Here is a 15304-nt window from a genome sequence, read left to right as displayed (position 1 = left end):
AGTGTTTTTATACTTCTCTTTTATGGGTATATATGGGCAGTAATAAAGTTTTCATTAAGGTAATAATTGTTAATACAAGAATCTTTATACATTAATGGAGATTTTAATTTCCTAAAAATATTCTTATACAGGATGAATTTTTGGTTAAAGTAATAAATAATTAAGAAATTAATGAAAATATCAAATCTTTATACGTCAAAGGAGATTTTAATTTCCCAAAGATATATGAACGAATTTCGATTGTGATTTTCTTTTCCAAGGATTATTGTTCTAGGGAAAACTAAGATATCTACGGGAAAACTGACTTTTAGTTTTTAATGCAATTGACTTTTGGACATGTAGGTGTAAACTGTGTATTAACCACCGATTATTCGAGTTAATTCTTCTCACTCTCACATGATCTGTACCTAGAACACAAACCTAATCAGCACTTGCATCTCAATTAATTGCATATACAACAGTCTAAAATGTATCGAACCTTTTTTATACTTTTCATGATTTTGACTGTCCAAAAAAAATAAATAATAATGTTTCCCGTCTGCCAATAAGATTCTAATTTCAGGAGCATGACAATTGAAACTTCTTCTTCGACATATATGAGATGAATACGATGACAACTACTGATAATTAATTTTCAACAAGTTCTCAGTGATTAGATTTGCTATATAGATAAGAAAGAAACTCAGTAATGAAAAACAAGCATATCAATAAGATAAAAATATTTCATCATATTCCAGTTCTCCATCGTCATTATCTTCCTTAACATCGCCACCACTGATACGTATTGATCTTTGTACCTTGGTGATTATCACTATAGAGGCGGAATTCAGAATAATAATAGGCGAAAAGATTTAGAAAACAGAAGACACGCAAGACAGTGATTCGAAGAAAAATATCTTCTCTGGATTATGAACAAGAAAACTATTAAAATTATCTCTTTGTTACGCTCACCATCTCTCTAGGTAAATGACCTTAAACTATTTGCTAAGTTTGCTTTTACAATAATTAATTGCCTCACAAACTTCTCTCTAGGTATGTGTATTAAACCTCCTTTTCTAGGTGTCAAACTACACTCTCTAGATATGTCTTAGCAATGAGCTAAACATCTCTATTTATAGATTTTGGATTGGTTTCTCAAACCTTCTAGGAATAATTCCTTTTCTAGGTATATTTCTCTTTCTAGGAATATTACCTTGTCTAGATTTCCTTGTTCACTTCAGCTTTTAACTAAATCACAATATTCACTGAACCATACGGACAAAAACACTTACGAAGGAACAGCTCCACTAAGTAGAATTCTGATAGGGAAGGAAAAACGTTAAAAGCTAAAATATACAATTACCTCATTCTCAAGAAATGGATATTCAGAAACTTTAGAAGGAGGTGCCAACTCTGTAATAGACCCATCAAATATGTGAGAACACTCGGTCTATGCCAATCCAGTACAGATACCAGCTACAAAGTTATCACGGGATACCTATATCAAAAGAATAAATGTACCTATAATTGATCAGAATATGTAACAAATGGTATATACTTTTCGAGAGAGAACAAACATAAGAAAAACTTTTACGAGGGAAAAATGTTATAACACCTACAAGGTGAATAGTTACATAATCAAATAGCACAGACTGCAACAACTAATTGGATTAGCAGACAGCTCGGAAATATTTCGGGCATTTCAAGATATACCACATCTAGTCAGACTGAACAACAGGTTTTACCACTTTCTACTCAAAATATAAAATTGCAATTCTAAATCTCTGACTCACTCATTTCCCTCTAGTCAGACTTACAAGAACAGGTTTTAAATATCTTCATTTATGAGCAATAACTATAACAGAGAAAAAAGTGCAGCAAAATCATATTCCGTTTCCTTGAACTAGATCCACACTTTCTAGTCAAAATATAAAATTGCAATTCTAAATCTTTGACTCACTAGTTTACCGTATGAGGGTCTTCCTTTTTCGTCTCTGAAGTTTTTGTGTTTCTAACGACAAGTGGTCACTCATTTGTTGACATAAGTTATACCTAAATGTATTATAGAACCTACAATAACGACAAGTGGTCACTCATCCGTTGACGTAAGTTATAACTAAATGTATTATAGAACCTACAATAATTGACATAACAAATTATCGCTAAATGCATTCTTTAAACTATAAAAAACTACAGCTTAAATAATGAAGGAACTCATTTACACTGATGATTTATCCTAAGTGAATAAGAAAGTAAATGAACAGGGGATGACTATGAAAACCAACTTCAATAGTACTAATCAAGCATTCAACTCTGTTTAGCATCATCAAGAACTACCTGAAAGAGCATCAAGGGAATTATGACTTAACCAAAGAAAAATCGAAGTTAGAAATCAAGGTAGAGAAGGAGGTCTGAAAAAGGAAGGTCTGTTAAAGCTGTAGTCACACAGGGATAGGTATCTCCACCAACATGGCGGCAAATCGATCACTAAAATGAAAGAAGGATAAGAAATCGCAAAAAAAAAAAAGCGTATTCGACTGTAGAAAGAACATCCAGGAGTTAACCATGCCATGATTAATAAAGAAAGATTTATCCCTGTATGAATTTTATTTTATAGGAACCATCACTGCTTCATTTCATTACCATCGTTATTCAGTGTGCATTTAACAAGAATAGGAAACATACAAACAGAAATTAGAGAGAAAAGTATAGCTTCCATTACTGGATGCGTCCTTGACTTGGATAGTTCATCCATCCACACTGCAAACACCTGAAACAAAACGTTATAGAGATTAGGATGGTTGCAGTATTCATCCAAACAGGTGAAACTGAGACCATGAAATGTAGTGTTGAACGACCTTTTGGAAGAGAATGAAGCCGAACCCTAGATAGATAGGACGGAAGCTATGACCGGTGCTATTCTCGTTTAGAAGGTAGTTTATGTAGGAGCAATCGCCGTACTCTCTCTTCACGATTGGACTGATCTTTGGTGCGAAAGGTTGACCGCATCTGAGTTTTAAGAGCTGACGTTAAGGTTAGAAGAGCTAAGTGAAGTCCAGGCTCTTTAGAGACTCGACTGCCAAGGAGGGGGAGAGGCTCTTTAGAGACTCGAGCGTATGCGAGAGGAGTCACAAGGAAAGGGTGTATAGCCAAGCGGCAAGGCATGATCCCTGGTTTGCTTGGTGGAGAAGGTCTAGATCGTTCAGATGAGAAGTGTACTAGTTCCTCGACATACGTTGGTGGTCCTTAAAGGGCAGAATGGGGAGGTCCTCGTGGAAAAGTTGCTTTATTGTGTACTCTTCCTGGGAATGCTAGTTGTAGAAAAAATAATGCCGACACTTTAAATAATGAACAAACTCTTTAAACTGATAATTTATCCTCCGTGAATAATAGAGTAAATGAACAGGGGGTGATTATGAAAACTAACCTCAACAGAAGTAAACAAGGATTCAACTCTGTCTAGCATCATGGAAAACTACCTGAAAAGCAACAAGAAAGGGAATTAGGAGGTAAACTATAAGGAAATGTGGTACCGTACTAACAACTTTACAAGAATCCCCAAACTCCATGCAAATTATATAAGCAACAGGAACGTAGGTTGAGTTGAATCAAAGCTCACACAAACAAAAAGAGTAATTACGGCTCTATTCTTTCTTGTTACTGAATGCTAATCAAAGTACTAAAATAAAATACAGCTCCAAATATTTCATGGCCATGCGCGCTTCTGTCCAGAAGTCCAAATTTAAATTTTTATCTCCACCAGTAGTATTACTAATTACCAATAAAGAAAATAAAGCAATTGATCCTAAGAAACTAAACTTAGCTAGCAACTACAGATGCAATTCTTCCAGCCTATCCATAGGTAACAGTGACATTGCACTAAAATAAGTAAACATAAAATTATATCGTATTAGCAAATGCAGTGACATTGCACTAGGACTGTACAGTACCGATATTCCATAGGTAACAGTCAGGCTATCATTTGATGATTAGACGATAACTTACTTTAATGACAAAAAAAAATCACCAAATAATCAATTGCGCGACAAAGACAGGGGATATGTATAAAATGCACTGAAATGTCTATAAAATACAAAAGAAAAAATGCCACCCCTAATACAAAATAAACTATTGGTGATACGTATTTTATGCCAGTTACAGATTCCTAATGCCAGCTTTTCTTATCTAAATAAGCTCCCTTAAAGTTTATATAGGCTACATCTCAGATGAAATGCCCTACTCAGCCCATATAATCCACAAGTGAACAAAATATTGCCTTAATAGATGCCTCCCCATTGGACGAATAAGAAACAATTAAAAGTAAATTGTATTCCGGCATTAACAGTGCAAAGTTCACAAATTCAGCAAGACTCCAGGTTAGGCAAGATACTGAAACAGTTGAGCATCAACTTTTTGTGAATATAATTACTGAATCGATTGCTGGAAGACTTAGTAGGAACTGCCCAAAACTCATTGTATAATAGTCCAATCCCTGGTGTTCTAACAGTTCCAAGAGTGGAAAGTTCAAGCATAATATTCATGGACATCTTTTTACTTACCTCACTACGATATTTGAGAACACTTCCATAGTTCCAAATGTACATCACACAGAGGAAACAAGCAGCAAAAGCAAGTGGGAGACTAGTTTACCAGAATTATGTGATCACATGAGTATGCATGTCACGTCAGCTATGTTATTGCTAGTTATTCTGTGAGACTCGAGTTATGTGCTATTTTAGTTGTGACATGTCTGCGTTTTATTTGCTTGACCGGTAAATTAGGATTTAGACAAGTTTACACGTTGTGGGTTTTACCATCCAACAACTTCACCACTACACTAGAGTCATCTACCCACCTACACTGGCGTAGTTGCCTACCAGGTGATCTGGTCAGCTGCAGTGGTAGGTGTAAACTGAGCATTTAAGCCTCATGTGAAATGGCTCTATAGTAGGGTGGTAAAATCAGTCGGGTAATAACACCCACAAATTAAGGTCAAAACTCATCCACATCCTATTTTACTGATACAAAAAGTTTAAGACTCACCAACTGTGCATTTAAGAATAACCATAGAAAATAGGCTACAGAACGAGTGAGCGACATTAGCTGACATGGCAATAATCCACTGTTAGCTCGTTTCCAAATAATGGGGTCCATATTGCATTTCATTCAAATGGTGGATGTAAAGTTTCATCATTAATGAGAATAATAGTACTTAACACATGATCATCAGAAACCAATTGATGACAGGGATGTAGATCTGACCCATGAATTTTCTAGAGGTGTGAACTATCTTCACTCTAGGGAAGCATCCCAGAGCCACAGATTGTTTGACACACGAAAATGTTGCAGATATCATGGCTTGACTGGCAATCATTGCCACAAACGTAACTATCACAACGACTCTCCAGAAAAAACCATTTGTATACGCACAAACATCCAAAAGTTGCATACAGTTAACATAGATGCATCTCTCAACATAGGATTTCTACGAACAGATTATGATTAGCATAAGCATATTAGAGACACCTATCATGAAAAAGAAACATTACTTAAGACAGAATCATAAAAAATTCTTCCAACTGACGATGGGTATGTAATCAAATATCACAATCATTTTTCATCAACCAAAGTTAATCTTAAGGATGGGTAGATGCAAGTTAATGTGAATGGTAAAAGTGGAATCAGGAATGACCTACATTAAAGAAATTACTAACTAACCTGATTAAAAGAAGAGAAATTCCTGAAAGTGTGGTACCGGAATCCGGATTCTGGAGAGAAACTGAAAGAAACCCTAGGCAGCCAACAGTGCAAGAAACAGATTCCCTTAACCTACAAATCACAAAACACAATACATTATGCGGAAGAATCAGAGTTATCATCTTGAACCAAACCAAATGTAGATAGATATATTAACAAAATCAACATCCCTATTGCAAGAGACAAGTGACAGAATCCTTTAGCCTACAAATCACAATACTTTAGTTACATCTAAAGTAAAATTAAACACAGAGAATAGAGTTTCCACTACAAAACTAACAAAGAAAATGAAACTCACATCATTACCAAATCAATGAAACAAAATACGTTTCCATCTAAATCTTTGTTCTAGTCGTGATTTACCAAATAGCTCACATCATTACCACACAGCTCCAGAAGAAAAGTTTTCTGAAAACTCATTTTAGGGTTTCTAGAACCAAAGACTTGGATCTAACGGTGAAGAACTACCTGCTAGTAACAATAATCATACCTTCAATTACCTTGTTGAAGACGGGTTCAGTAAGTTTCTCAATCCTTTTTCTTCCAGATCTCGATTTCTGCAGCAGCGGAAGAGAATAAGAATTAGTTTTCTGCTACTTTCATCCAAGATTCAGTGGTGTATGTCTCCTATCTTTTGAGGAAATTGAGAAGAATTATGAAGTTAGGGTTTTTTCTCGTCCACGGGAACAAAAATCAGGAAAGAGGAGCGAAGAAGATAGAGATAAAAATTAGATTTCCTCTTTCTTCTATTGTTTACTACTCACTGATTGGCATTCTCGAGATATGTACCAATGAGATTGAGGGCCAGGATTTTAGATATCCGGCTTGTGAATCATTGAGAATCAACTCGATCATTCCTAATCCGTAGAGGATCTTCTATTGTTCACTAATCAGGAGTAAACCCGAATTAATTGGGTATACAAAATTTAAACTCATCCAAACTAGTGGGCCAAAAAGTGTGTCAAAGATGTGAAAATACCAAATTTCCCATACTATTAATACAATAAAATAACCACGCTGACCAGAACATATTCAAAAAGTTTTCAAAATCTTTCTTCTAAACTCTAACTATACACGATTAAATCAAAAAAAAATGAATAATCAAAATGAATTAAAAGTCGTCAGAGTATTAGTCGTTATCTTCCTAGGTTGAATATTGTGACGACTTTTCATCTCTGAAATTAGCATTTACAGGGTCGTCACGGTACCCATCCTTATACCTTGTCGACTATAGTTTACTTAGTCGTCTGGTTATGAAATTAATACCTTGTCGACTAAAGTTTAGTCGGCAGATTATGAAGTTAATACCTTGTCGGCTAATCATGCATTTCTAAACACCTTTCTCTGTATGTCAAAAATCATACAATCGGCAGGGTATTTCTTTTTGTCGACCTTGCCGTTCTCATACTTTCAGAATTGAAAGTGTTGATTCCTTCTGTAATTTTGAGTATAAAATCACTCAGCAGCTTTGCAATCCTATTGGGATAGTGTGGTTTCATTTCCGTTATAAAAAAAATCCTCAAAAATCATAACACATAATCCATGAGTTCAATCCAAATAATACATAATTTGAGAATTTTAATTCAACTAATTAACTAACTAAATTAATTAACCTAAACACACTATTAGTGTTAATTAAGCAAGGGTAAATTAGGCATTTTAAAAATAATTGGTTAAGGGGTTAAGGGGTTTTTGTGTTTTACTTCATAATGACTCAGGTTTTGTCTTATTAGGTATACCCCAATTAACCCAGGTATACCTAATCTCGCCAGGTAAAAGATCACTCAGTTGTTTCTTATGTTAATAACTAAATTAAAAACTTACAAATTTAAGTTTGTTGTAATGTCTCTACCCTTTGCTTATTTTTAAACACAAACTCTCCGAGTATCAACTTATAATTTATTAGTTTGTATTTGGCAATTGTCCATTGCAATTTTGTCTATTGATAAATGTGTCCTACCTAGAGTCAAACCTAATTAGGCTTTTTGTATACTGTTATGATATTAGAATCCATCTTCAACGGATATTTAGGACGTTCAAATTGGAATCCAAATTCTGGTGAAAGACATAGTATGCAAATCTGAGAGCAAATGTGATCTACAACTGAATTTACTATATAAAGAACTAAACAACTACCTGAATTTAAATGTTACACAGATAATCAGTGTGAAATTATTGATCCACGTATTTCCCCCGATATGTTTTCACTATAACTAGTTTTAGCTTTAACTGGACCTATATATTCTTGAATTGACATCTCAACCTATTTTTTTATCCATAGATGGCAGTTCATCAATGATCATCTTAACCAACAGTTTGTAGTCATTGTTTGAGTAACTAGAATTGTTGCATCGTATTAGCTGGCTTATGCCTCACTTGCATCATTTGGTTGTAACTGTTGGTCTTTCAATAATGATTGTAGTTGTAGTGGTAAAAAGGTTCTTTTAAGACTTGTGAAGAAAACAATTTTCATATATAAATTAAACAGGAAAGTAAATAAAGTTTTTCAAAGTTATAGAGAAAAAAACTGTTATGATATTAGAATCCATCTTCAACGGATATTTAGGACGTTCAAATTGGAATCCAAATTCTGGTGAAAGACATAGTATGCAAATCTGAGAGCAAATGTGATCTACAACTGAATTTACTATATAAAGAACTAAACAACTACCTGAATTTAAATGTTACACAGATAATCAGTGTGAAATTATTGATCCACCTATTTCCCCCGATATGTTTTCACTATAACTAGTTTTAGCTTTAACTGGACCTATATATTCTTGAATTGACATCTCAACCTATTTTTTTATCCATAGATGGCAGTTCATCAATGATCATCTTAACCAACAGTTTGTAGTCATTGTTTGAGTAACTAGAATTGTTGCATCGTATTAGCTGGCTTATGCCTCACTTGCATCATTTGGTTGTAACTGTTGGTCTTTCAATAATGATTGTAGTTGTAGTGGTAAAAAGGTTCTTTTAAGACTTGTGAAGAAAACAATTTTCATATATAAATTAAACAGGAAAGTAAATAAAGTTTTTCAAAGTTATAGAGAAAAAAACACCAAGACTTGGATTTCATCATTGACCAATTAAATGATAAATTCTAACTAATATTCATGCAATTCTATCTTTTAAAATGATTATAGTATTTGCCTCTAATAAATTTTTGAAGTAATAATTGTAATCACAAAGCATGAAACATCAAAAGTTTTTAAAACCTAGCATGCTTCATCAAAATAATTCACAACTACTCAATAAAAATTAATATTTCTATATCAATTCCATGCGAATAATCATATGAAAATTTTGCAAATAAATAATAAAATTAGAATTATACCAATCAATACGGAACAATGGCTTCCTCCGTCGCCTTGGCTAATGGGTTTAGCTCCTCATCTCAAAAACATAATCAAAAGATGTGTTCATGGCTTAATATGTGTTTTTATTGATGAAAATGATGTAAAGATGAAGTTTGTAACGTTGTAATGGTGTTACAGCGTCACTGTTACAAAAATCAATGTTGTTTATAAACGATAAAAATGTACTGTTGTAAAAGAACGACACAACCTGACTGTTGTAAGCACGTTGAAGATAGACGCTTCTGGAGCGTCTGTTCTTCCTCTTCTTCTTCCTCCTCGAGCAGCAGCAGCAATGGCTCCTGTAACTTCTTCTTCTCATCTCTCCTGACCTCCAAACTCTCTCCTCTAACTCTCTCTCCCCTTCTCTGACGTAAACCCATCTATTTATAACTATCAAACTCCCAAAAATCTCGATTAAATTCGAGAATAATTCCTTTATTCTTCTCGTGCAGTTGGGAGAGAAATTTCTTTTCTGTTGCTTCACGTGTTGTTGTTAGCTATTTTTCTTGTCACAAAACTCTCACTCTGACTTGAACTCGACTAAGTACAGTTTTCTCCAGCGTAAAAGTCTTCCACAAATCTCTCACAAATATTTGAACCCTAAACAGAACAACCATGTCCTATTGGGACTTTGATCGCTTCCTCCGTTTTATCCAGCCCAATTTGCTGGGTCTAATTGCTTGCAACATGCCTGTTATGTCTTCCAGAGTCCATACGTACCAAATACATCCATTGAATCTCCTCAAAACTCACTCAAATTCCCCTTCAAAACTGTTCCTCGCTGCTGCCATTTTCCCACCTTTTTTCTTGATTTGAATTTGGAAGAAGGGGTGCCCCTATCCAGAATACGGGTGCCTTTATCAACTGACTTGGGATGTCATAGGTGGCCCTTATCCAAAGTGTGGGTGCCAAAATCGCTTCCTTTGGGTGCCTTTATCAACTTTTCGAGCCGATTTTTCCAGAAATGTTTATTGGCCAAAAATACCTACACACACATAAAACACCATAATAAGTACAAAAATGGGCACTGTCAATATATAAAATCGGGACAAATTAGACACAAAAAATGTGTCTATCAGTAACCAATTTTGTTTTCACATTAAATATGTACTAATTTTAGTGTTGTAACTTTTAATTTGGCGATTACCATCGGGCCTCTCCTAATTGTAAGGTATAATACCACAATTTTACACTTGAAATGAACTAAGTTCTATCAGAATCGAAGTTGGCAATACCCATGTTCCATTATTAGGACTCCTGAACAATATTAATCTCCTTGTAACTTCTTTTGACCATTGTTTTTGTACAAATCATTGTTGTAGTCTCTGTTTTGGTCTTTATATTGAAACTTGAACCACCTTTTTATTTGCACATACCTTCTAAACCCTATAATTGTGATCGTAGTGTACTCGGCATTATTCGATTTATTTATGTGGAGACAATGAGACATGAACTTCTCAACTTCTGAACATTTTGTTTTTACATTTCATTGCTGCGTAATGGTTTTAGTTATGTTCATTTGAGACTTTTTGTTTTTGGTTGGAATGTTCATTTGAGACCTAGGGCAGCTTGTATCTGTAAAACCACTTTTAACATCCTACTTGTAAATTCAAATGTACTCAACTCTATGATTATGACTTGAAGTTCTTTTGGGGAAAAATAAACTGCTTACCCACCTGATTTTTACAACAACTTTTATAAACATTTTTCTCTTTGGGAACTGATGCATGAATTTGTTTTTTTTGGGGTTGGTTTGGATATTGATCAGTTTGAGACTTGAACCATCTCATTTCTACTACCATGAGTGGGGTAAAATGCTGGTCAAATTAACTCTGGTCTTTGCAAGCTAGTTGTCAGTCTGATTCTCTTCCTTCGTCTCTATTTCTTTGTTGTTGGTTTTGCACCGCTTACCTCTATGGGGTGGCAGCAGTACATAACCCTAGCAGTACCTGAACTTACTCAACAAATAGGTGATGCCAAGAACATATAGTGTGTTGTCAATCCTCGTCATAGTCTGTGTAATGACCCGTCCCTCCACCGATACTGTCCGCACTTAGCCATTGCGGTTATCCGGCAGTGTGGGGTTTTCAACGGGCATCGCTGCGGTAATCCAGCAGAAACTTCCCGGATGGTCACCCATCCCTGGATTACTCCCGCCCGAGCACGCTTAAATTCAGAGTTTTCTGCCAATTCTGGAACCAATTGTGCTGAAAAGGCCTCGGTGTTAGGGAAGGAAAAACCATTACTTATATTCCATTCGTACAACCACTGCCGAATATCAGGGTATTACAATATCACCACGTTAAATTGGAGCCCGTCCTCGGCTCCAAAATATATATACAATCCCAGATCTTCGAAGTTCCCTGCCCCTCATGAGAAGCACCTGGACTATCCCCGTCCAACGTATCTTCCCACCCTCAGCAGGTGAACCGTCGTCGGCTCTGATACCATTTGTAATGACCCGTCCCTCCACCGATACCGTCCCCACTTAGCCATTGCGGTTATCCGACAGTGTGGGGTTTTCAACGGGCATCGCTGTGGTAATCCAACAGAAACTTCCCGGATGGTCACCCATACCTGGATTACTCCCGCCCGAGCACGCTTAATTTCAGAGTTTTCTTCCAACTCTGGAACCAATTATGCTGAAAAGACCTCGGTGTTAGGGAAGGATAAATCATTACTTATATTCCATTCGGCCAACCACTGCCGAGTATCGGGGTATTACAGTCTGTATCTAACTTCTTCAGCTATGTTCCTCAGAAAGATGAGCGCTAAAAAGTTGGTGACCAGTTGCTGGTTTTTTCTTGCGAAATTTTAGCATCTCTGCCTCATTGTTGCGTAAGTAATGTCTATACAGTCTGCTGTTGTGCTCATTCTATATATTCCACCAAACAATATCACTCGAATCTTCTTTATCGTAATACTGCTCTTTTTATTTTGAGACCATTTCCAATGGTTAATTAGCCTTAAATGTTTTCTGCAAAAACCCAAGAAGTAACGCCTCACAGTTCTAGTACTTTCAGAAAAATACAAGAAAACGATGGGTATATATTATTGACGAAGAAAACAAGACTGGAAAAATCAACACTAAGGATGTGATTCCACATTAGTAATCCAAGTGCCCAAATTGAGAAAACTGTAATTGACGGAACTTCATCACTTGATTAGTAATTATCCAAACCTACTTCTGATTTGTGGGCATTAGTATAACATTCTTGTTAATACCAATAAGTAGGCCGAAGTTTCAAACTAAAACCATCCCAATTCTTTTTTTTTCTTTTATTACAAATCATCTCAATTTTGTGAATAAATGATAAATCAAAAGAATCAACACAACGTCTCAAAACCGCACACAGAGTTTTTCAGGATCTTACAACTTTTCGGTGGGACGTATGGTTTTCACATGAAAGAATAATCACCTCCCCCATTTCGGGTATACATACGATTTTAAAGTAAATTATTTTATTTAACAATATTTTTTCGTTTTGATTTTTTCTCTTTTAAATTAATATTGTACCCAAATTTTTTTATCAATATTTAAATATGAAACTTATTAAAGGGGCTCTAAAGAAAAAGTTTTGAGGGCTCATAAGGATTTTAGTGTCCTAAAAGATGATAAAGGGAGACCTAAACCATTTTCAAAAATACCAAAATATCCTTCACCCCTTAAATACCAAAACCTAAACCAAGATCAGTTTCTATTCATCTCCTCTCCATTGCCTCTCCAACTCCTCCATCACCTCACTACACCAATTTTCCGGAATAACAAACATAAAAACGAAACCCTAACTATCAATCTACCAAAATACACAAACAAATTAAACACGTCGTTCACCATTTTAAACAAAATATAAAAAAAACCTAAGTATCAATCTATCAAAAATAAACAAACAAAACACATCACTAATTGATTTAAACAAAATACATACAACCCTAAGTATCAATCTACAAGAAAACACACAAAAAAAAATACATCACTAATCGATTTAAACAGAAAAACACAAAACCCTAACTATCAATCTATCAAACCCTAAAAGAAAAAACATTATCAATCGATTTAAACCTAAATACCAAACTCTGATCATCATCCTTACTTAGATTCCTCTGGTTTCAATGCCGGCAGAGATTCAATGGAGGATTCAATTGCGGGAGGATTTGATTGTCTAAGAGAGTGTGTGTGTGTGTGTGAGAGAGAGAGAGAGAGAGTACGAGTTGTTGAAACGAACGAAGAGGATATTTTCTTAGGATAAGAGGAGTGTGCGCATGTGAAATTCGCATGCTAGGAAGAAAAGTGTTTGCAGGTGTTTTTGGTCACACGGGTAACTGGCATGCGTGAAGAAAAATCAGTTGCGATTAGCAACTATAGCTGGCTGTTGCGAATTTTTAGCAACTAAAAATTCGCAGCAGTTACATTTTTGTTGCAAATCTGAGTTGCTATATCCTGAATTTGGTGTAGTGCATCTTGGGATGGTACAACCGCCTCTTTGATTTAACTCCACAAACAACTTTTGTTGTTGAGCCTTCTTGGGATGGAACAATCGTCTCTTTGATTTGAACTCCACAAACAACTTCTGTTGTTGAGCCTTCTTGGGATGGAATAACCGTCTTCTTAGGGCCTTTAACCTTCACTTCATTATCTCGACTTGGTCCGCCTTCTTCCATTTCATTTAATTTATGTTTGTTTGTAGCCTTACCTTTTCCTTTAATGACCTCCTCCTCATACAAGGAGTTCAAGCGCGCAAAACCCGAAAGATCTCTTCGGATTGAAACTGGTAATTGTGGACCTTCTTGAACCACTCTCTTGGCTTCTTCTGTCCGTTCTTTCTTTTTTTGTTGAGATGTAGGCCTACCCTTACCATTCCCCTTGGTTGGTTCAAGAATATAATTTGACGTGTGAGGGCGGTTGAATTTTCGCAACTCATACAACCAAAGTTGTCTTTGAGCCGGATATAATGAAGCATCCTTTTCAAATAGTTCTTTGTGCGTCTCGGTGTCGGAAAACACTTTTCCAAAACCTTCATTGGATAACGGATCATCGAAGCTAAGTTGTCTCCAAAAAGGATCAATGTCTTGGATTGGGATAACCTTTGGTGAGTACTTAGCTAACATGCTTACATGGAAGGCCCAATGATGACATTGTTGGGACAAATACGATCCCTTGGAATAAATTTCTTCAAAGCGTTCACTTCCTTCATAATCTTCTTAATCGCCCAATGCGATGCATAGAGATTAACTCCTCAGAGAAAATGGATATCCAAATAAGTAGTATCCTTTCTAGATCGATTAAATTCAAAATCCCCATTAAATCTATCAAGATCACGCTTAAAGTACTCATCCATAGCTTGAAAAATCACAACAAAACCATCATCGCACCCATTTAGCCTCCTCTTAAATCGAAAGTGAGATGACTCCACCGTGCTTGTGGCATGGTTTTCATAATGTTTATGCTTGTTTACCCATGCACTGACGAATTTTTCCTTGTGAGGATCCAATATTTCATTCTTCAAATACGCTATCATCTCCGGGAAGCTTTCCCAATTGTCAAATAGAATACGCTCCTTTACAAAATACATTCCTTCCATGGTCGACCATGTCAACTTGTCCCACTCTTCTTGGAAGCTAGCCCATTTTACCGCGGCTACTTTGTCATCTTCAACAAATTTTTCTTTGGCTTCTTGTTGTTTATCCACCGGGAGTTTCTTAATCATCTTCATAACGTTTTTCCTTAGTGGTTGAATCATATTCTTGCAATTAGTTTGCACATTGTTCCATAAATGAAACGTGCAAAGATCATGATGTGCGTCAGGAAAAACACGTTCTATCGCCCACATCAATGATTTCTCCTTATCGGTGATTAATACCTTAGGAGTATAACCTTCTTGTTACAAAAACTTTACCTTTCCTAATGCCCACAAATAACTCTCCTTCATATCGTCTCTCAATAAACAAAAACCGACACTAAATGGCGCCTTTGTAGATGTTTGCCCCACGAAGTTCAACATCGGCATATTGTACTTATTCGTTTTATAGGTGCAATCCATGAAAAGTATTTGATGGAAACATCTCGCCAACCTTACGAATTCCGGATGAGCAATGAAAAGATGTATCACCTCCTTTTTCTCATTTACGTCATAGGCTATCGTTCGCCTTTTCCGTCAAGTACAATAATTGTTGCATAAGTAGTCTACCTTCCCATTCCTCACTCC

At 35.8% G+C, this 15304-nt stretch overlaps 1 long non-coding RNA gene across 5 annotated transcripts; it reads right to left on the bottom strand.

The window, feature by feature from the left end:
- Nucleotides 1-470: 470 nt before the first annotated feature.
- LOC113311121 lies at nucleotides 471-6446 on the bottom strand. Of its 5 annotated transcripts, XR_003341561.1 has the most exons (7): nucleotides 6227-6446; nucleotides 5698-5808; nucleotides 3407-3458; nucleotides 2838-3290; nucleotides 2665-2749; nucleotides 1343-1477; nucleotides 471-811 (listed from the first exon to the last, which is right to left on the bottom strand). It is a non-coding gene; the product is annotated as an uncharacterized LOC113311121 (long non-coding RNA). The 5 variants fall into 5 exon arrangements; XR_003341560.1 differs by having other exon boundaries at nucleotides 471-1477; XR_003341562.1 differs by having other exon boundaries at nucleotides 471-1477; nucleotides 2702-2749.
- Between the last annotated feature and the right edge of the window lie 8858 nt (nucleotides 6447-15304).

Source organism: Papaver somniferum, chromosome 9, assembly GCF_003573695.1.
Source record: "Papaver somniferum cultivar HN1 chromosome 9, ASM357369v1, whole genome shotgun sequence".
Lineage (NCBI taxonomy): Eukaryota > Viridiplantae > Streptophyta > Magnoliopsida > Ranunculales > Papaveraceae > Papaver > Papaver somniferum.
The sequence above is the reverse complement of the archived record's forward strand: the minus strand, read 5'-3'. Positions and strand labels throughout refer to the sequence as shown.